The sequence below is a fragment of the Piliocolobus tephrosceles genome, chromosome 13 (genome assembly GCF_002776525.5).
Source record: "Piliocolobus tephrosceles isolate RC106 chromosome 13, ASM277652v3, whole genome shotgun sequence".
In the NCBI taxonomy this organism is placed as follows: Eukaryota; Metazoa; Chordata; class Mammalia; order Primates; family Cercopithecidae; genus Piliocolobus; species Piliocolobus tephrosceles.
The window spans coordinates 19933240-19956114 of record NC_045446.1 but is presented as its reverse complement, the minus strand read 5'-3'; the positions used below and the strand labels follow the sequence as shown (position 1 = coordinate 19956114).

Below are 22875 nucleotides of genomic sequence, written 5' to 3'. Positions count from 1 at the left end.
GAGAGATCATCATTTTCTGGCCAGGCATGGTGGCTCACACCTGTAATCTCAGTACTTTGAGAGGCCAAGGCAGGCAGATCACTTGAGGCCAGAAGTTCAAGGCCAGCCTGGCCAACCTGGTGAAACACCGTCTTTACTAAAAATACAGAAATTAGCTGGGCATGCCTGTAATCCCAGCTACTTGGTAGGCTGAGGCACAAGAATTGCCCGAACCCTGGAGGTGGAGGTTGCAATGAGTCCAGATTGCACCACTGCACTCCAGCCTGGGTGACAGAGTGACACCCTTTCTCGAAAGAAAAAAGAAAAAAGATCAACACCTTCTTCTGCAGTATTTCAGATGATCTGAGATAAGGTTCTTTCTACATCTTAAATTCCATGACTCTGCCAGTGAGTGGACTGGATCGTATTAGGCAGACCGTGTGCCAACCTGGAATTATATCAATATTTTAGCCTTTTCCTGGTACTGAAGAGACATCGCTTGATTTCAAGCTAGAAACTAACACAAGGTCGGGAGAAAATGCAAAGTTCAAGACGGTGATTCACTCTTCACTTTAGAGAAGCCACGGTGTCATAGTGCCGCACTCACTTTTATTCTTCTCATTTCCTCCTCCTGCACCAGCAGAGATGACTTAGGGAAACAGAGGCAGCGGGCAGGTTGCCACTGTGAATGGGGGGTGGAGGGCAGCGGAAATCAAGACAAAGATTTTGTGTTTCCTGCACCACATCCACCAGAAGGATCCACTTCCTTTTGGTGTATATCCCTCCTCCCCACCCACTTCCAGGGACAGAGAGCTAGAATGCATCGAGAGCATACCACCTCCTGTGTACTGCCCTGTTGAATCCTTGCAGCAACCCTACAGGTTAAGTGTGGATCCATTCCCATTTTAGGGATGGTAAGACTGGTGTATGGTGAGGCTAAGTACCTGGCCCGGCATCATACCGCGTGTCTGGCAGAGCTGGGTCTGCAGCTGGGTGCTTTGGTTCTTGAGCTAAGCTTGTGACCACCAAACCCTGCAGTCCTGAGTGGCCCTGTGTCAAGGTGGAGTGGAAAGACACAGGATTTCAAGATGAGAAGCTTGAGTTTTAATCTTGCTCTGCTATTAATTTGTTATGAGCCTTGAGTGAGTCTCTTATCGTCTGATGCTCTGGTGCCCCATTTACAAAATGGAGAGAAAACTAAAACCTGTTGCTCAAGATTACGGTGAGGCATGAGGGAGGTAAAGTGCCTGGGACAATGTGAGTGCTTCCATATGTCAGCTCTTTTCGTGGTTTTCTGATTCGCCTTGGCAAACTTTTTTGCTAGGAATGTGGGCTTGCTACCTGGCATAGAGGGCCCCACCCTGGAGTTAGAAGAATTCATTCCCAAGTGACATTGCACATAGGTCATCATGATGCCTTTGTATAAAACCCATTTGGCCACCAGAGTGTCTTGGGGATTGCATTTCAAGCACTAAAGTGGAATGAATGAGGGATGATTTTGTGCAGTGGTATTCAACTTTACTTGTAGCCACAGAACTCAAAGTTCCACGTGGAACTTTCTTTCTTTTTTTTTTTTTTTTTGAGATGAGTCTTGCTCTGTCGCCCAGACTGGAGTGCAGTGGCGCAATCTCGGCTTACTGAAATCTCCGCCTCCTGGGTCAAGCAATTCTCTGCCTCAGCCTCCCGAGTGGCTGGGATTACAGGCGCCCATCACCACGCCTGACTATTCTTTTTTTGTATTTTTAGTAGAGACGGGGTTTCACCGTCTTGGCCAGGCTGGTCTTGAACTCCTGACCTTGTGATCCACCTGCCTCGGTCTCCCAAAGTGCTGGGATTACAGGCCTGAGCCACTGCGCCCAGCCCACATGGAACTTTCAAATGTGAAATTGCTCAAAATGGCGCTGCCCTGTTGAAGCAGGCATGGCGGCTGCTCCACCCTCCCCAACTCACCTCCTCACTTTGTTATCTCCTGGGGAATCCCTGGGGAACCCATTTTGAAAACCACAGGCCATCAGGTGACAGATGATGAAACTGAGACACAGAAAGGGGCAGTAACTCACCCAGGAACCTGAAGCAGGCACTTGGTTAGAATTATTTTCATTAGCAGCATCATTTTCCTTTTTTATAAGAGAGCTTTCCTGTGTTTCTTTTGGCTATCGATCTTAATTAATCACCTAGAGATGTGTCTTTCAATATTGACACTTACTTAGCAGCTGACGTTTCTGAATTATTCTCTCTCCTACCTTCCTCATAGTCATAGATAAAGGCTGGATGGATATTTATTGTTAAAGCTTGGAAAATGGGGCTTTTTATTTGGAAGCTTTTGAAACTTGTATTTACCCAAATAATCCTGCCTGAGTCTGCAGGTGTTTGGAGACCCAGGAAAATGTATTTGATGAAATAAATGAATAAAAATTGTGACCAGAGTGAATCCCCATATGAGACGGTTTGTAGGCGATCTTAAGAGTCCTATTTGAATGCGGCGTCTCTCTCCACTTCCCACATCCCCCCTTTTGCAGCCCCCACATCAATTTGGTGTTCTAGACCATGTGGCCTTCTTCCTTCAAAACCTAATTTCCACACGGATTTAGCCAGCAGTGACCAGCTACATGAAGAGCTTTAGTGAGAATCAATAGGCGAGGTCCCTGGAGTGGGCTCTACGCTGGCTGCATGTGAAACATCCCAGCTAGGATGAGGAGCAGCGAAAGAAAGATGGATGCTTGCAAGACATCTGGGATATTGGATGTTTAAGGGCAAGGTGAAGTGACTCAGTGAGGTTTGGTGACTTGGCCAAGGTCACACAGTGACTTACAGGCGTTGCCCTCATCCTCTAGGGTTCCTAGGCTGGTGCCCTTTCCAACACACTGAACCATTTCTTTGCTGAAAGCAGACTGCCCTTTGCTTTATTATGGAAGTAATAAACCGATTCTTTAGTGTGGCCAAAGACAGAGAGGGAGCAAGCTATTAATTAGAGGACGATTTTTAGCGCACATAAATGGGCAATGCTATCAGAGCAGGTAGAGATCACCCATGGTGTGTCCAGCCGTCCCTGAGTGATGGGAGGTTCAGGAACAGAGAAGACCTGGTGCCTGCCAGCGAGCGTGGAAGAAACACATGTGAATTCAATTCAGGGCTGGCGAGGCTTGTGCTTGGCTCCCCGCACACTTTGTGTTCTGGGAGTGGGTGGAGAACGCAGTCTTCTCCAAGCCTGACCCTGGCAGCCTGGCAGATTTCATTTCTTCCTTTTCTACTTGGGAGGCAGACAGGCTCCGGGGCCAGGCTGCCTGGGGTTCGGATGCTGGCTCTTACTGCGTGGATCTGTGATCTTCAGCTAACTGCTTGTGCTTGTAGAATGGGGATAGTAACAGTACCTTTCTCACAGTGTGGTGGTGAGGTCCTAATGTGATAATCCACAGCCCACATACTTGCTTAGGAAGTGCCTGGTGGGGTAAGCAGGCAGTTTGCATTACCTATTACTTTAGGGCATCTTAGAAGGGAGTGTAATTGTTTCTGTATTTAAATAATAATGTTTATCACTTTCTCTGATTATAAAAGTCACACATAAGGCTGGTGCAATGGCTCACACCTGTAATCCCAGCACTTTGGGAGGCCAAGGTGGGTCAGCAGTTGAGGTCACTTGAGGTCAGGAGTTCAAAACCAGCCTGGCCAACGTGGTAAAATCCCATCTTTACTAAAAATACAATAATTTGTTGGACATGATGGCAGGTGCCTGTAATCCCAGCTACTCAGGAAGCTGAGGCAGGAGAATCCCTTGAACCCAGGAGGTGGAGGTTGTAATGAGTCAAGATCACACCACCGCACTCTAGCCTGGGTGACAGAGCGGGACTCTGCCCCCCCCAAAAAAGGAAAAAGGTCACATATGTACATATCTCAGCTACCTAAAGCTAATATTTTGCGTATGTTTCTTCCCAGTTGTTTCCCTGTGTATTGTGTATGTTTGCATATTGTTAAGTAAAATATATGAGAAGCCAGTGTTTTGGACTGAACTCTAGCACTAGGCCCCAACACACCAACCCAAAATGGAGTCATTCATGCTAAAGTTTCACCTTATTAAACTGAAACCTAAATTGTTTACTTGTAAGATCTGACCTTCCAGGAAATCAGGAGGAAGATGATAGCTTAATCTCCAAAACAGGCCAGTTTTAGCTAGTGTGATGAAGTCCTCTCTGTTTTAACCAATACAAGGAAAGTGACTTTAAATGACCAATCCACATTTTGTTCTTTGTTTCTGCCTTCTTTAGCCTTTTCCTGTCTATAAAGCCCATCTCTTCTATTCAGCTCAGCAGAACAACTTTCTTTCTTTCTTTTTTTTTTTGACACACAATCTCACTCTGTTGCCCAGGCTGAAGTGCGGTGGCTCTATCTTGGCAAGAGAGCGCCTTTCTGTTTTGTAGATGGGATGCTGCCCAGTTCATGAATCACTAATAAAAACAAATGAGATCTTTACAACTCGATTTGTTGAAATTTTGTTTCTTTGACAGTTTGTATATGTGGGTGTGTGCACACGCATATGTATGCATACATATATCTATCTCTATCTCTATATAAATGAGTATGTGTTATCAGTATAATTTAAAAAATAAAATCATGATTCTCATAAATCTAGAATGAACATGGGTCAAAGATTGATTTAATGAGGAGGCCAGCAGGATGGAAAAGCTAGCTCTCAGGAGAATTCAGGGAACAGTGATTATGTAGGCATTGGAGAAAGAATGCCTGAATATGATGGCTGGATTGGATATAAAACTGGTTAATGCCCTATAAGGCAAAAAACCGTAACCTTGGGGCTTATCTGTTTTACCAGCCAAAAAATCTACAAGTTCATGTGTAACTTTATACAAAGTTACATTCCTCTAGAATCCCCTGGGTAATTACAGGATCCTTGGGTGGGCTTGCTAAACAGCACTCCAACATGAGGTTGAAATGACACAGGCCTCTCTTTGCCTTTTTCCCACATTACAGATGATTTTTCTTAACAGTATCCATATATTCTTTTTGATCTATGCTAGAAAACACTGTGGGCCTCACCTTTCTCAATATTATAGTGCATCCATTTTCTTTTCTTTTTTTTGAGACAGAGTCTCACTCTGTCGCCCAGGCTGGAGTGCAGTGGGCTCACTGCAACCTCCGACTCCCTGGTTCAAGGGATTCTCTTACCTCAACCTCCTGAGTAGCTAAGATTACAGGCACGTGCCACCACCATGCCTGGCTAATTTTTGTATTTTTAGTAGAGACAGGATTTCACCATGTTGGCCAGGATGGTCTCGATCTCCTGACCTCGTGATCCACCCTCCTCAGCCTCCCAAGTGCTGGGATTACAGGTGTGAGCCACTGCACTTGGCCAGCGCATCCATTTTCAAAAGAAAGCTTTGACCTGCTCATAAACCCAGCTTGACCCACCGTCTGTGGGTACCCCCAGCATCTTGCTGGGGGTCCCAGAGTAGCTGGACTCGCTGCTGCCACCCTCACATTTTATTGTAATCACCAATTTCCTTGTGTCTCCATTCAAACTGAGTTTTTTGAGATCAGGGATTTTGTTGCGCTTTACTGGCTTCCTGATCCCACTGTCCCAAGCATCTATTATGTGAGCACATAGTGATCGACTTCAGCATGGCTTGCTGAGTGAATACACGTGGGTTTTAAGATGCCTGGCTTTTGTCATTTACAAAAAGATGAGCTGTGCTGTTAGGGACTGGCAGGGACTCCTCTCCTGGAGTATTTGAGTCAAAGCAGCTCCCACCCCTCATGCAGGGTGACTGCCTATCCACTACTCCTATCTCGAATTCTGCCCTCAGTCTGCAAAACCAGTCATGCCTCTTTTCTCTAGGACTCTTGACCGAGCTCTCTGGTTTTCTAACTTTCTTTCCTAATCAAGGTCTTAAAGGGGTAAAAAGTTCTTGGCCTTCTAAAGCTAAGGAGGGACAAGTGTGACTTGAAGGATTAATCTCCACGCTATGAATTTTAAAGCTCTCTGGTTCCACGTGTTGGGAAAACCCATCAAAATGCTAATGACTGCAGTCTTGCCTCCTGCGGACCTTTTCTGCGTTAGAATATATTTACATGGACTTGAGCAGGAAGCACTACAAAGAGTTGGGGTGCAGTTTTCCCAGTATTCCACCGCAGCCCTGTGGGTTATAAAATCTGAATTAATAGCCCCAGTTGCGGAGAAAGGCTGTGGTTGGCTGTGGGGCTGGGCTCTTCACTCAATTCCAGTTTAAAGTTCTCAGCTTTCAGCTTCCTTGCTAGCTGCAGGGTGGCCAGTTTAGAAATATCTCTATTACTGTCATGTGGCTTTTTAATACTGCTTCTCTCCGAGGCAGACTACCCTTGGACATGCGTTCCTGTGTGTTTAATACTGCACATTGCGTCCACGTGGAGTTCAAGGTCTGGAACATGTTGAGACACAATTCATACCAAAGCCAACTTCAGCACTGAGGCAGTCTCTGTTCTTCTTGAACCATGTGCCAAAGCACTGGCTGTGCTTGTTACCTTTGAAAGCCTTGGTATCTTTGCTCAAATAGCCCAATAACCCAAGATGTAAGATCTCAGATGTATTCTTGGGAGGATGAATACTATTGTGTTGGCCATACCTGGCCCCTAATGCAGGCTGGACTTAATGAGTGCCGTGACTTGGGCAGCTTTGGCTCTGTGACTGTGGATAAGATGCCTGACGCCTCTGAGCTGTGCAGTGTAGGAGAAGGAAGAGTGCAATTTAGATGAAAAGGGAAGTCCAGTGGATAATCCTTGTCCTTACCTCCTTGAAGTGATGAGAAAGTGCTTTCAGACAGCAAAAACAGGGAGCAGATGTGGGACGATGCCCACCGATGGCAAGAGGTTTTGGGTTACACACGCTCTTTCCTACTCAGTTGGCCAACTTGGCTGTGTCCGTCTGTGGCAGGTCCTACACAGGAGGGCATCCAGAAACCCTGGCTGGCATGTGCTGTCTGCAGAAAAGCCCCAGACCAGATGGGAGGCGTGGGGGGAGATGATTCTTAATAGCAGTTGCATTGAGAATAAACAGTCTCACGCAATCATTTACAGGGATTGGGACATTCCCCTCCTCCCTGGCCCTTCCACCCTCCTCATCCCACCAAGAGCTAATGGGCTCAGATCGGGAGGCCCGTGCCTCTGGGTTGACCCTCGGGGCCCCTTGCTGACGGTGCCCGGAGCTTGCTGCACTGTGTCAAGTACAGTAGAGAATGGCCTCCTCTTCCTGAGTGGGAATAGATCCCCATCTTTCTGAGGATGTCATGGTTTCACTTCAGCCCCACTGAGACCCTGAGGCACAATTAGCCAGGCTGATTGGAGCTCATTCTGGGAACAAAGGGTGCTGGGCCCAGTGACAGGGCGAGCAGGTGGGAAGCGCTTCCCTCCTCCAGTCAGACAAGTGCAGGTGGAGAGCCCGGCAGACACTGCAAGGTTCTCAGCGCTCAGGTGGCTTCATTAAAGGCTGCCCTGGGGTTTGCTGAGCTGGGGACGCAGCCGCAAGGCGTCCTGAGCATGCTCTGGCTCCCCTCCCTCTCCCCCGCCCCCACACCAACTCCCTACGTAGCTAATTTAAAACAAAGCAAAACAAAGCCCTGGCTTTGCTTTGGAGCCATAAACTGCAGAGCTTTTATCTGTCAACAAGCAATACATCAGGCTGGCAGTGGCCCAGCCTGGATCCGGTGGCCTGGCATCAGCGTGGGAAAGGAGGTCTGAGGCTGAGCTGGTGTCCAGGGTCTCCCTGAGGACTCTGCCCCTTCTTGGGGCATAAGGCCAAGTTCTTGTGGCCTCGGGACTCAGAAGGGTGGCTATTTCTCCTAGGAGCCAGGAAGAGATGTAGGGTGGCTAGGGTTGGGAGTACAGAGCCAGGGTGGGGAGAAGAGGAGACAGAGAGAGAAATGGAAAGAGAGGGAGAGAGAGAGATGGAGGAGGGAAGAGGGAGATGGAGAGAGAAATTGCCAACAGAAGCTAACCAGGGAAAGGCTTATCATTGGGTTGGTCAACTGTCTGTCTCCCTTTGTTCCTTGCTACCTCTTCCAGGAAGTCTTCCTGGCTCTCCTCCTTCTCTGAAATCTGACTTGGGATTCTAGGACATCAAGAGACTCTAAACTAGTGGTCTTCAATGTTATCTGTAAACTTAATATATAAATTATTAGGAAGTCCAGTTGTTGTGAATTAAGTGTCTGTTGTGTGTGTGTGGAGGGGTGTAGCCCCCATCTGTTCTTTGTGAGAACAAAAAGGAGGGAGGGAGGGAGGGAAGGGTTCCCAGGGGAATAACTTGGAATCATGAATCATAGCTACTCCCTTTTTTCCCCACTTTTTTTTTTAGTTGTCATAAAATACACAACATAAAATTTACCATCTCGGCCATTTTTAAGTACACAGTTCAGTTATTTTAAATACATTCATAATGTTGTGCAACCGTCCATGCCATCCATCTCCATAACTCTTTTCATTTTGTAAAATGGAAAATCTATATCCATTAAGCAATAATTCTTCCCATTTCCCTCTCCTGCCAGCCCCTATTAACCTCCATTCTATTTCCGGTCTCTATGATTTTAACTATTCTACATGTGGAATCATGTAGTATTTGTCTTTTGTAACTGACTCTTTAAAATTTAGCATAGCATTTTCAAGGTTCATCTATGTTGTAGCATGTCAGAATTTCCTTCTTTTTTAAGGCTGCATAATACACCATTGTGTAGATAGACCACATTTTGCTTATCCATTCATCTATCGATGGACACTTGAGTTCCTTGCATATTTTAGCTGTTATGAATAATCCTACTCTGAATATGAGTGTACAAACACCTCTTTGAGACCCTACTTTCTTTTCCTACTGTCTTGTTCCTGATCTTAGAAGAAAAGCTTTTGGTCTTTCAGCATTGAATATGATGTTTGCTATTTGCTGTGGGTTTTTCATATATGACTTTTACTGTTTTGAGATAGTTTCGTTATATTTTTAGTTGAATGTTTTTATTATAAAAGGATGTTGAATTTGTCAAGTGCTTTTTCTTTTGGGTATATACTCAGAAGTGGAATTGCTGGAGCATATGGTAATTCTATTTTTAATTTTTTGAGGAACTGCCATACCATTTTTTACAGTGGTTGTACCGTTTCACATTCCCACCAACAGTGGGAACAGGGTTCCAGTTCCTTCACATCCTAGCCAACACTTGTTATTTTCTGGTTTTTTTTTTTTTTTTTTTTAATAGTAGCCAAGCCAGTGGGTGTGAAGTTGTATCTCATTGCAGTTCTATTTATTTATTTACACTTGATCTTAGCCAAATGGCTGATAAATGATTATTGATTGATTGATTGATTTGAGACAGGGTCTCACTGTGTTGCCCAGGCTGGAGTGCAGTGGTGTGATCTTGGCTCACTACAGCCTCTGCCTCTTATGCTTAAGTGATCATCTTGCGTCAGCCACCCAAGGAACTGGGACTATAGGCATGTGCCACCGTGCCCAGCTGATTTTTTGTATTTTTTGTAGAGACAGAGTTTTGCTATGTTGCCCGGGTGGGTCTTGGACTCCTGGGCTCAAGAGATCCATTCACCTCTTCCTCCCAAAGTGCTAGGATTACAGGCAGTGTGAGCCACTGAGCCTGTTCTCATTGCAGGTTTTGATTTGCATTTCCCTAATGTTTAGTGATGTTGAGCATATTTTCTTATACTTATTGACTGTTTGTATATCATCTTTGGAGAAATGTCTTTTAATCTTCTCTGCCCATTTCTTAATTGGGTTTTTTTGTTGTTGCTGAGTTTGAGTTTTCTGTATTTTCTGGATATTAATTCTTTGTGAGATATATGATTTGCAAATATGTTCTTCCATTCCATGGGTTGCCTTTTTGCTTTGTTTGTATTGTCATTTGATACACAAATTTAAAACTCTTTCATGAAGTCTAGTTTGTCTGTTTTTCCTTTTGTTGTCTGGGCTTTTAGTGTCATATCCAAGAAATCATTACAAAATCCAATGTCAAATTGCTCTGGCTAGAACTTCTAATACAATACTATGTTAATAGAAGTGGCAAAAATGGTCATCCTTGTCTTATTCTTGTTGCTAGAAGAAAAGTTTTCAGTCTTTCACCATTGAATATGATGTTTGCTGTTTGCTGTGAGTTTTTCATATATGGCTTTTACTGTTTTGAGATAGTTTTCTTGTATTTTTAGTTGAATGTTTTTATTATAAAAGGGTGTTGAATTTGTCAAATGCTTTTTATGCATTGTTTGATATAATTGTGTGGGGGTATTTTCCTCTTCAATCTGTTGATGTGGAATATTACCTTGATTTTTGTATGTTTAACCATCCTTGCATTCCAGAAATAAGTCCCACTTGGTCATGGTGTATAATCATTTTAATATGCTGCCAAATTCGGGTTGATAATATTTTGTTGGGGATTTTTGCATTAGTGCTCATAAGGGATATTGGTCTGTAGTTTTCTTTTCTTGTAAGTGTCTTTGTCTGGTTTTGGTATCAGAATAATGCTTGGCTCATTGCCCTTTTTACAGAAAGTAGCAGCAGAATATATTTTACAAAATTCCTGCTGCTTCTATTTATCGAGTGTTTATGTTAGGCTGGGTACTGTGGGAATCATTTGCAATCTATTAGCTCATCCAATCCCTAGCTCAAGCCTGTGAGGTGAGACTATGATTGTCCACACTTTGCAGGTGGATATCCTGATATTTGCTGGGATAGAGAACTTTACTGAGGTCACATTGGTAGCAAGAGGCAGAACTGAGATTTAAACTCAGATCTATGGGGGCACACAAGCCTGACTTCTTAACCACAGTGCTTTACATTAATTTCATGCTGGGGGCTCCTCATCTCCTACCATGTTTCCTACTCCTGTTGCAGATAGGCAGCAGGCTACACTGCGGAATTAGTCCCTATGCAAAGCCCATTCACAGGAACCATCCAAACAGTGCTATGCTGTTCAGTTATCCTGACCCTTTATTGATTTTAGAGTTCCCCCAAAATGGCATCTTTTCAGGGCTTCTATCAGCAGCTGTCCTTCTGCTGTACATCAGGCTGTTTGCCTATCCTATGCCTGTTCACAAGCTGGCCTATTGAACACAGTTGGCAAAGCAACTACCCTGCATACTGGGGCTTGGCTTAGACACAGGAAAGCTTTGGTCTCCTTGTGGCACTGTTGAATTCTTCAGCATCTGGGTCAGCAAAGGCCAAGACAAGAGGCAGCTCTGACCACTCCTTCCTGAAGGCCTTATCTGTAGATCTATGGATAGAGCAGGTGGTACAGTGGAGCGAGCTAGGGGTGCTGCTGTTTGACCACGTGGTCTCTGCTCAGACCCACTGACTCTGGAAGACTAAAGCTAGGCTCTTCATAGTCCTAAGAGTCTCAGTTTCTCAGGGTCTAGAGAAAATTATATAAATAGTTGAGGGTCATTCATTCCCTCTCTTTCTCACTGTTAACCTAGTTCTGTCTTCCCACATTCAGTTAACTGATTGTTTTATAGATCCACTTGTCTTCCCCCTGTCCTTCTATTCATCCCTGCATTCATCCATCTCTCCATCCACCCAGTCATCTTCCCATCCCTCAACCAATTATAGCCTAGTTCCTTCTTTCTACCATTCAAGTTCTTTTATAAATCCGTTCACTACCCATCCATCCATTTCTTCTAGCAACTGTCTATCCATCCAACTATTACTTGCAGAGTCAGTAACTGAGACTCATAGAGGGAGTAAGATACCACCTATATCTTTGAGGAACTCGTAGTCTGGTAGGTGGGAAAAATCACATGAACAAAAAATATACTATTACCTATACACACAGTTGGTGGTGTGAGCCCGGAGAACAATGACTTATTATGCTTGTTGAGAGAGTGGGAAGGTTTCACAAAGGAGTTAACTGAAAGAAGGTTTTGAAGGATGATTAGGAGTTTGCCAAGTGAGGGGAGGGGTGAAACTCAGGGTTAAGAAAGGAAGAGAGGAATTCCAGGAAGAGCAAACATCAGTGAAGTTGGGCTGAGCACACTCTGAGTCCAGGTGAGTACAGTTTGACTGTGGGGTCTGTGCATATGGCAAAATCCTGAAGGTGGGCCTGGAAGGGAATTGGGGATCAGCTGATAAAAGGCCTTGTGTCTAGACAAAGGGAGGCCAGGGAACCCACTAAAGCAGGAGACAGACACAGTGTTCTCCGTTTATGGGCTCACTCTGACAGTGAAGGAGAGGGCAGAGCGGGGAACAAAGCCTGCAGGCTGGCAGACCAGCCAGGAGCCCGTGTGCAGCAAGCAGACAGCAGTAAGGGTGAGCCCATCCAGGGACTGGCAGGTTCTATGAGGATGGAGAGTCAAGGCTGCTTTGGGACACATGAGGTGAATAGAATCAGTAGCTGGGAAATAGACAAGAGTCTTTGATCTGGGTTTTGGTTGCACAGGGATGCTCTGTTTGTGAAAATTCAGTGGGGTGTATATTCATGGTGTGTGTGCTATTGTGTATGTATGTTATATTTCAATTAATAAAAGTAGAGTAGGAAACATCAGGAGACATATTACAGTTTCTCATCTGGGCCTCATCCAGGACACTGAAGTGGGCTGACCAAATTTTTCTTGTAAATTGAGAGTTCCACCCCTAGTTTGGAGGAAAGAAGAGAAGGAAGAAGCTCTAACTTTTGAGCCAGGCCTTGCCAAATGAGTGAAATTGGCTTATACTCATCATAGTTACTGCCACCTATTAAGCTTTTGTATTTTGTGGATTCTAAGGCACACTTTTTTTTTTTTTTTAACATCTTAATGTCTCTAAAACCAGGATGCATTGTACAAAAAGTGATGTCATAGTTAATTTAATTAATTGGTTGTGTTTTCTGTTTCTTAGAAGTACTTAAAATTACGATGTCATTATAATCCATGGAGACTTCCATTCAAGAGCCATGATATCGTGTGCCAGGCTCTCTGCTAAGTCCTGCTACACATTTCTCATGGAATCTCACAACAGCCTGTGAGTCATCAGCTGTTGTAAGCCCTGTGTCATAGATAAGGAGTCCAGGCATGATGTAGGTAGGTCACTTACTCTGGGTCACAGCTAGTAAGAACTCGATTTAGGATTTCAACCTGTGCCACCTCAAGCATTCGGGAGAACTGTGTACAGAGCAAGATCAAGTCTGGGGCTGGGAGGGTTGTTAGAACTTCCCAAAGCCCAAGACTAATCAGGTCAAAGGTGACCCCCATCATCTGCCCACCAGGCTTAAACTCTGCTACTTGCACCCAGGACCCGTTCCTGCTCTTAGCCCTAAACCTTGGAATTCTTTTCTCCATCTCCCAGGACAGCTCTGGACAGCTCTGGCTCTAACATCTGTAGTGACTCCCCTCCCCCGCAGAGAGGAGGGGACTGCAATGCGATCTCATGGGCACGGGGTTGGGGGGGAAACATTCTAAACCCAGCTGGTTTCCCTCACACAATGCAGATTTGCTTAAATGGGAATTAGGATTACTGCTGGGTTTTGCCTCTTCTGGCAGGCTGGTAATAAACTAATCTCCTCTGAGGCTGCAGGAAGGCAAAATTCCACCAAAGACGGGAGACAGCTTAAGGCTCTGGAGCGCAAAAACTGGAAAGTAATTTTGTTATTGACAGGCGCTGCCCACATCTCTTGACATGCAGCCCGCAGCTCCTTCCCGGCGTGGCTGCAGCTTTTAATTCCGTTAATGTGTGACATTCACCCAGGCTGCGTGGCTGACAGGCACTCTTGACACTAATACGTGTTCTGTGCAGTCCCTGGAGCTCATAAAAGCTCATTATCAGTTCTGAGCCAGTAAATGCAGTTCCTGGCTCAGGTAGGCCCGAGTTCCTCTGCGATGCTCCAGAGAGTAGAGCGGGGACATCTGCGCCAGCCAAGTCCCACACGCCTCCCTTTGTCCAGGGCCCTCGGCCTCCCAGGCCACTGGAATGTGCCTAGGAAAGCCATTCCATAGGCAGAGCCCTGGGTTCAAATTTATATCCAAGAAAAGGGGTTCCTTCTGCCCTGCACTGTGAGGTGACTCAATCCAGCGTTTTGGGAAGGCAGTTTGTCAGCACTACCCAAAGGCGGAATGTGGCCAGCCTCTCCTCTGCCCACTTCTAAGCGTCTGGGCTTTGGAACCGCAAGAACGTTTCTACACCAAGATGGGCACCCAGGGGGTCATTCCAGCGAAGCTATAGAGGCCAGAAATAGAAATATTTGACAGAGCCACGGTGGGAAATAAACAAATGGTAAATAAATTATGACTCACATGTACTATGGGATACTGTGCAGCTATGAAAAGGACTCAAGAAGATCCATTTTGGACGTGATATCATTGACAAGTGATGTTGTAGAATGTGTGTGGTAAGATCCCATTTTTGTAAAAAGTCACACTGCATGTGTAGTCACATAGGTTCATGCTTACACACACATGCATACATGCATTTGATTAGGTAGAATAAAGTCTAGAGGGTCTCACTCCAGAGTGTTTGCAGTGGTTCTACCTGTTAAACAGGATGGCTGGTAAGGAAGCACATACACTTTTGTAGTTAAAAATGAAAAATTTACATATATATACGAATAACTTGCCGAAGGTCATACCTATATATACACACGTGTGTGTGTGTGTGTGTGTGTGTGTGTTTATGGGTTTATAAATGTAACAAATTCCTCTGATTGTAGCCTTAGTCTGGTTCATGATGCATGAGGTCCCCCTGCACTGACACTGCCTGGATGGACACTTGAGGCCCAGATAGCCAAATAAAATGAGGTCCCATCCTCCAGCCAATCCCTGTTTCCCATCAGTTAATGGAAGTCCTAAGACTCCCTTGCATGCATGAGCTGCCCTGATGCTGGGGTCTGTGGGGTAGACCTTGAACTCATTGCCTTCCTGCTTACGCCCCTCCCACTGTGCCTGGAGATGGCACTAGCACCAGGCTTCCCATGGCCGAAGTTCTAGTCCCAGCTCTAGAACTAGCACTAGTTCTAGTCCCAGCAGTAGAACTTCCCATGGCCGAAGTTCTAGTCCCAGCTCAGCCTCATTTCAGTGGTGTGACCTTGGGCAAGTTTTTTAACTCCTCTGAGCTCACATTCTTCATTCCTGAAATGGTGACACTTTCTTCTGGGGTCGTAAGGGGTGTCAGGATGATCATCATTATCATCCGAGAGACCTGAAACTTGATCAGGGCTTCCACTGTGTAGCTAGTCTCTGAGGGCAGGAGGAGCCTGGGAGGGGAGAGATTAGGGAACTTCGCTTTCTCCGCTGTGCTCTGGAGGCTGTAAGTTTTGCTCTTATTTCTCAGCTGTGCATGTGACTGAGCCAGTCTCTTGGGACTGGCCTGTCTCTGCTGGCAGGTATGTGGCCTGGACATGGTGAATTTGATCCTTCTCTGGTGACCTGGGGATGCTTCATCAAACTGACAGAAGGGAAGGGTTGGAGAGGCTGGACTTCTAACCCCACTGGCATTCTGGAACTGAGTTCTTTCTTCACCACCAGAGGCCTTCCTTACTGTTACTTATCTCTTCATGGATAGCAGACCTTGAAAATGTTGGGTCTGCTCAAAGAGTCTGCATTCATTAGGCAATGATTAATTCTTTTTCCTATTTTCAAAATGACTCAGAAAGCCTTTTTTTCAGCCTAAGGAAACGAGAGTTCCCACACCAAGTTGATAATATTCTAGCTAGAAGCAAAGAAACACAGTGTGATGTTTTGATTAGCATGTTCAATGCCATCACATGGATGTACAGGCTCTGGGCTGACTTGGGAAGATTGAAAATATGCCCCCATTCACAGGCTTTGGAGACGCTATCCTGGGAAGCTTTGTGGGGCTGGTGCTTAGTCCTGCCTTTCCAGCTGTATTAGTCCAGTCTCGCACTGCTATAAAGAAATACCTGAGACTGGGTAATTTATAAAAAGAAGATTTGATTGGCTCACAGTTCTATAGGCTGTACAGGAAGCATGACAGTATTTGCTTCTGAGGAGGCCTCGGGAAACTTACAATCATGGTGGAAGGGGAAGCACGCACAGTGACATGGTAGGGACAGGAGCAAGAGAGAGAGGGGAAGGTGCTACGCACTTTTAAACAACCAGATCTCACGATGTCTCACTCAAGAGAACAGCACCGAGGGGAGGGTGCTAACCCATTCATGAGAAACTATCTCCATCATCCAATCACCTCCCACCTGCCTGGATGGACATCTAAGGCCCCACCTCTGACATTGGGAATTACAATTCAATGTGAGATTTGGTGGGGACACATTTAAACCATATCACCAGCCATGGGTGCCCTGTCTGGCTTCTGTGCTTGCAGTGATGGAAGTAGGGAAAGGAGACTTTGGGGAGTGGCAGCCACATGTGAGCTGAGGTGGGTCCCCAAGGACTCCTGCCTTTTTGAAATGTGTTTCTCTGTCTTCTTTCTCTAGAGTGTATCCAGAAGCTACTGTCAGAAGGACACTGTAAGAGAACCTTGGCACCCCTGGACCCAAAGGAAAAGACACCAGTGGAAGAGGTATGAAGTGGCAACATGGCAGGGTGGCATCTTCACTTACTCGAACAAGAGGGTCTTCTCTTCTCTCTTCTTCTCTTCCTGCCCTCCAAACCACCACTTCCGTGTGAGAGGGCTCTCAGCTCTTGCCCGAAGGGCACAGGGCAAGAGAAGGGTAGCTTCACTCTTCTCCTCACCCCTAGACATTTACTCACGGATAAGGGCAATGGGGCCACCTTGGTGCAGGAAGTGAGGGTTGATGGATGGCAGGGAGTGAGCCCTTTAAGGAAGAGTAGAGCTCCTGGGGGCTTCAGGCAGGGTCATGAGGGCTCATGGAATCTGTATCAAGGACCCCTCCCTGACCTCAGCCTCCCCCATACCCACCACCGTTTTGGGACTGTGAGAAGGAGATCGCTTCCTAGGGCGATTACCATCCCTCTGCCCTCAATTCTCTTTTGAACAAAGTCTAAATCCACAAGTACTAGGATCAATCACCACATTCTATGGTGAAACTGAGAACAGAAAAGCCTTGGTCTGCTTCAGAGGCTCTGGAAAGTCCTTCTTGAGCTGACCATGATTCTGGGACTGGTGATGGGCTGGTGGCCTCATGGAAGCTTTCTGGATGAAAAGCCAAGATGTCTGTCCTCTGAGCAGCCTCGACCAACAGTGTGACTTATAAGTCATTTCCCTCATTGGGCCTCGTTTTCTCATTGTAAAATGAGGCAGCTGCAACTTGAATCTCTGTTCTAGCACTCACACCCTCCATTTCTGTTATTCCAAGACCAGGGCTGAAATAGAAGAAGTGACAGGTCAGGGGTTGGGAGGTTGTGGAAGGCCATGGAGAGGAGAGGGGATTTGAAAACTCCAAGGAGATCTGATTGCCTGTCTTGGGCAAAGGATGATGGCTCCAACCCTTGGTGGTAAATCATAGGGTTTGAGGTGCAGAGGAACCTGGGTTTGAGTCCCTGCCTATCAGAAGAGAAACCAGCAACATGACGGAGGGCTTCATGCCCCAGGCACAGTGTGATGCTCATTCGCTGCACCATCCCATTCTGTCCTCTTAACCGTCCTGTCATCTTGCCACTGTGATCACCTCCACTCTATGGAAGAGAAAACCAGGCCTCAGAGAAGTTAGGTGACTTGCCTAAGGTCACATAGCACTGAGTAATGTCATCGAGATTTGAAGCCACTGCCTGAACTGCCATACAATTCTTGTGTCTTTTGCTTACTAAAGTCTGTGACTTGAAGCTTAAGATTAAAAATAATTAGACAAATCATCTCTCTGAAGTTCCATTTCCCGTTAAAAACATAAAAATGGTTTGTTTCCTTGTCCTACACCTTTTTTTAAAAATTTTGGGCATCTCATGAAATCCCTGCAGGCCTTGATATTCTGATCTCTAAAATGGGACAGTGACACTCATGGGTTGCTTTGGGGAAGACGAGGAAGACTTAGGAAGCTCCCTGCACTGTTTCCTATACGTGTGCCCTCCACACCCACTCCACCTGCTTCCCCTGCCGGGGCTGCTGGCAGGTGTATGGGATGTACAGATTGTGAAGTGCTGCGCTACTGCCTAATGGCATTTTCTATTTCGGCTGCCTCTGTGCCCATAGTCGGAAAGCACTCAGCCACTTTCTTAGTCACCAATCTGATAGTTCACTCGCCCTTCTGGAGTGTGCCGCTGGCTGCCCTAGATTATTTTAGGCTGGAATCCAAGACAGGGTGGCCGGCTCCCAGGGGCAGATAAAACAGGGCCAGGCTGAGGCTTTAGTGGACAGTGTGGGAGGAGCGGCGAGGCCTGGGGCCTGCTTGGGCTGTCCCTCACTGACAGCGTCTGTGTCCCACGGCTCACCCCGCCAGCTGCCAGGACCATAATCTTAATTGTAAACCTCCTGGCAGCAGCTGCCCTGATCCCCACAGGAAGCAGTTGCCTTATCACAGAGCCTGGATCCTGCCCAGTATTCTTAATCTGGAGAAGGCACTGAAGTGAGTCAGGAAAAACTTCCCGTCCCCAGGACCTTTCTTCTTGGGGATATTTCTCCATCAGGGGAAGCCGTGGGCCTCAAGCCTCGGTGTGTAAGAGGAAAAAATCTCTTTAAGTGCAGAGCAAAGCAGTAGGGTTGCTATTGTTCTTGGTTTACTTTCAGGAGGACAGCCCAGGGAGCAGAGCTATTTAGCCTTGCCCCTCTTGTTAGCCAGGAAACAGATACACGTTATAGCATCACAGGGAAAATATAAAGACGACCATAAAGCAACAGGCAGAGAGGCATACGCTGTCATGGAAAAGCTTTGCTGGGGTTTTGGAGCTAGAAGGATGGGGGCTGAGTCCCAGCTCTGCCCTTCAGTACTGTTTGGCTTGGGGGTGAGTGACTTGATCCCCCACAGCCTCAGTTTTCTCATCTGTAAGATGGGCAAAGAGCATGCACCCCCACTGGGTGGTTGTGAGGTCAAGGTGACTACCATGGGAAGCCCCTGTTTGCTTTGAACAATGGCAGCCCCCTTGGAATAGTGTAGCCTCCCAAGGTGACCTCCTTGAAGAGTGCCAGGCTGTTGGGATGTAAGAGCTGGGTGTTTGTAACCAAACAGTGGGGTTACCCTGGAGACACATACCTCCTTCTGTGCAAGGTCTAAAAAAGGGCTGTAAGAGGGACCTGGGTTGTGTCAGCTCCCTGTCTTGATGTGCTATCTCTTAGAGCCACCTCAAGTGTGAGCAGTTCATCCCAAGTCTCTAGCTGATGGCTGACACTTCACTCACAGCCATCTTTACTGGACTTTTTCGTAGATAATTGTTAATCCTACCCACACTCTAGAAGGCAGTCATTGATAAGCTCTTTCAATGATTCCAGGCTTCATGTCTAAAAAGCAGCAAGGTAAGGACCCAAACACCGGGTTCCTAGCCCAAGGACAGTGTGTTTGTGGGAGCTTCTCATGGCACTCTCTGCACCTAGAGGCACCCGCTGTACCCACGGTGGCACTCTTCTCCAATTCACTACCCAGTCTTGCACTGAGTGTGGTGCTAAGTCAGAAATGAAAGTCCCCTGATGTTTTTATCTCCCCAGCCAGCCCTTTGAGGCAGGCTGAGTGAGAGAAGGCAATTTCTATGGATTCCCCAGGCTTCAGTTTATCTTTTTTTTTGTTATTGTTGCTCAAGCTTTTGGTGTTCTATCTAAGAATCCATTGCCAAATTTGAGGTCATAGAGATTTACTCCTGTGCTTTATTCTAAGAGTTTTATTTAGCTCCTACATTTAGGTCATTGATCTTTTTGAGTTAATTTTCATATATGGAGTGAGGTAGGGATTCAGTGTCATTCTAGTGTATGTGGACATCCAGTTGTCCTTGCACTATTTGTTGAAGAGACTATCTTTTCTCTAGTGTATTGCCTTTGCTCCTTTGTCAAATATCAGTTGACGTATATATGTGGCTCTATTTCTGGGCTTTCTATTCTGTGCCAATAATCTGTCTGTACTTTCACGAATACCACGCCATTTTATTACTGTATCTTTATAGTAACTCTTAAAGTTGGGTAGTGTCAATTCTTCCAACATTGTTCTTCTCTTTCAATTTTGGGTTGACTATTCTGGGTGTTTTGCTTCTCCAAATAAACCTTAGAATCAGTTTGTTGATATCCATAAGAAAACTTGCAGGATTTTGATTGGGATTGTCTTGAATCTATAGATCAAGTTGGGAAGAACTGACATCTTGACAGTATTGAGTCTTCCTATTTTTGAACATTGACTATTTTTTAGTGTTTTCATTTATTTACTTCTTTGATTTCTTCAATCTAGTTTTGTAGTTTTCCTCATACAGATCTTATATATATTTTATTAGCCTCAAATTTCTTATAATTGAGTATGATATTAACTATTGGTATTTTGTAGATGCTCTTTATCAACTTGAGGAAGAAGATCCCCTTAATTCCTAGTTTGCTGAGAGTTTTTTATTATGAATAGGTGTTGGATTTTGTCAAATGCTTTTTCTGCATTTATTGATATGATTGTGCAATTTTTTTTCATTAGGTTGTTGATATGATGGTTTATATTATTTGATTTTTTTCTTTCTTTCTTTCTTTTTTCTTTTTTTTTTTTTGAGACCATCTTGCTCTGTTGCCCAGGCTGGAGTGCAGTGGTGTGATTTCTGGTCACTGCAACCTCTGCCTTCCAGGTTTAAGAAATTCTTTGCCTTAGCCTCCCGAATAGCTGGGATTACAGGCACATGCCACTATGCCCAGCTAATTTTTTTTTTGTATTTTAGTAGAGATGAGGTTTCACCATTTTGGCCAGGCTAGTCTTGAACTCCTGACCTTGTGATCCACCTGCCTCGGCCTCCCAAAGTGCTAGGATTACAGGCGTGAGCCACTGCGCCCAGCCTATTATTTGATGTTTTAATATTGAACCAGTTTTGTGTACCTGGAATAAATCTCACCTGATCATGGTATCTAAGACCTTTTATACATTCTTGGGTTTAATTTGTTAATATTTGTTGAGGATTTTTGCATTTACATTCATGAGAGATATTGGTCTGTAGTTTTCTTGTAATGATTTTTTCTGGTTTATGTATCAGCATAATGATGGTCTCACAAAATGAGTTAGGAAGTATTCTCTCCACTTCTATACTCTGGAAGAGATTATTGAGAATTGGTATAATTTCTCCCATAAGTGTTTGTTAGAATTCACCAGAGAACTCACCTGGCCTGATGCTTTCTTTCTTTGCAAGGTTTATTGATTAGATTTCTTTAATAAATATAGGCCTATTAAGACTTTAATTTCTTTTTTGTGTGAGCTTTGGCAGATTGTGTCTTTCTAGGAATTGGTACATTTTATCATCAAATGTGTAGGCATAAACTTGTGCACATTTGTGGGCATAGAGTTGTGTATTTCTTTTATCCTTTCATGTCTATGGGACATTCCCATGTCTATGGGAACTGTAGTGATATCCCCTTTTTCATTTCTGATATTAGTAATTGGTGTCTTTTCTGGTTTTCCTTAGTTAACCTAGCCAGAGTTCTATTGATTTATAGATCTTTTCAAAGAACCAGCATTTGGATTTGTTGAATTGATTTCATGTTTTCTGAAGGCTACGTTTTAATCATGGCTCTATCACTAAGTATCTGAGGGATCTTATGGGTAAATCTCTTTGATTTTACATCTCGGTTTTTACATCTGCAGAATGGTGTGGTGATAACAATGCCTAGCCCTGAGTTGACTTGAGGGCAAAGGTCAAATGTGAGTACACATTCATTTATTCAGCAAATATTTGTTGAGACCCTACCATGTACCTGGCACTGCTCTACATGCTGGGAATATCGTTTTGAATGAAATAGCAGAGTCTCAGCCCTTATGGAGCTTGCCTTCTGGTTGAGGGAAACAGAAACCAAACAAATACATTTGAATATCAGGTGCCATTAGGTACTATGAAGTTCAATAATGACTGGAAGGGGCAGGGAGTGACTCAGGTGGTGGGTTGGGGGAGGATTGCTATTATGGATAGGAGGTACAGGGAAGGCCTTCCTAGCCAGATGTAATTTGAGCAGACACCTGAAGGCAATGAGGAATAAGCCTTGACATAATCTGGGGGAAGAGCCTTCCTGTATGAGGGAATAGCAAGAGTAAGGCACATTAGGCTGGCTGGCATGTTAGAGGACCAGCCAGGATGCCGGGGTGCTACCCCCATGGTAGTGTGGATGGAGAGGAGGCCAGGAGTGAATTGGAGGCCCAGCCTGCACAGTGCTGCTAGCTAGGGTGAAAGCTTTGTATTTTGATTCTAAAGGGTCTAAGTTTGGCAGGAAGCCAGTAAGCAAGAACGAGACCGGATCAAATTTATATTTTACTAAGATCACTCTGGCTGCTGGGTGGAGGGCAGTCTGCAGGGAGAAGGGAGACCAGTACAAACACTCATGTTGGAATCCATGGAAGAGGCAAGGTGGCTTGGAAGGTGGAATGTGGTGGAGGTGCTGAGAAGCCACAACATTCAGGATCTATTTTGAGAGCAAAGTTGATAGGACTTGCTGATACGATGGGGGTGAGAGAAAGAGGAGTCAAGGTCAACCACAGCTTCTGGCCTGAGATGGAAGAGCCTAGGGTGGGTTCTGGCAGAGAGTGGAGGGAGGGCATATTGAGTTCTTCTCAGGCATTTTAAGTTGAGATGCTTATTAATCACTAAAGTGGAGGTGGAGAGGAGTGGCTGGAGATATGCACCTGGGGTTCAGGGGTGAGGGTGGGGCTGGTCTCCAAATTTGAGAGCCATCAGCTTATAGAGAGTATTTCAAACCTTTGACTGTAATGAGATTACTCAGGAAGTGAGTGGAGATGCAAAAGATGACGGAGGACTGAGCCACTGTCAAGCGCAGTCATGTGTTGTTTGAGAAAATTCTGGTCCCAGGCAAGGGTGGATATACTGAGCAGAAGTGTGCACCTTAGGCATGGGCAAAGGTGAAAGGCTTGAGGATGAGTGGAG

The 22875-nt window shown here is 45.3% G+C and overlaps 1 protein-coding gene across 2 annotated transcripts in view; it reads left to right on the top strand.

Moving 5' to 3' along the window:
• Positions 1–22875, top strand: part of TSPAN18 (tetraspanin 18) — a 203022-nt gene that overhangs the window by 20085 nt on the left and 160062 nt on the right. For both annotated transcript variants that reach the window (XM_023215789.2, XM_023215788.3), the window contains exon 2: positions 16362–16447. The gene's annotated coding sequence lies outside the window, so the exon portion shown is untranslated. The remainder of the gene's footprint in view (positions 1–16361; positions 16448–22875) is intronic.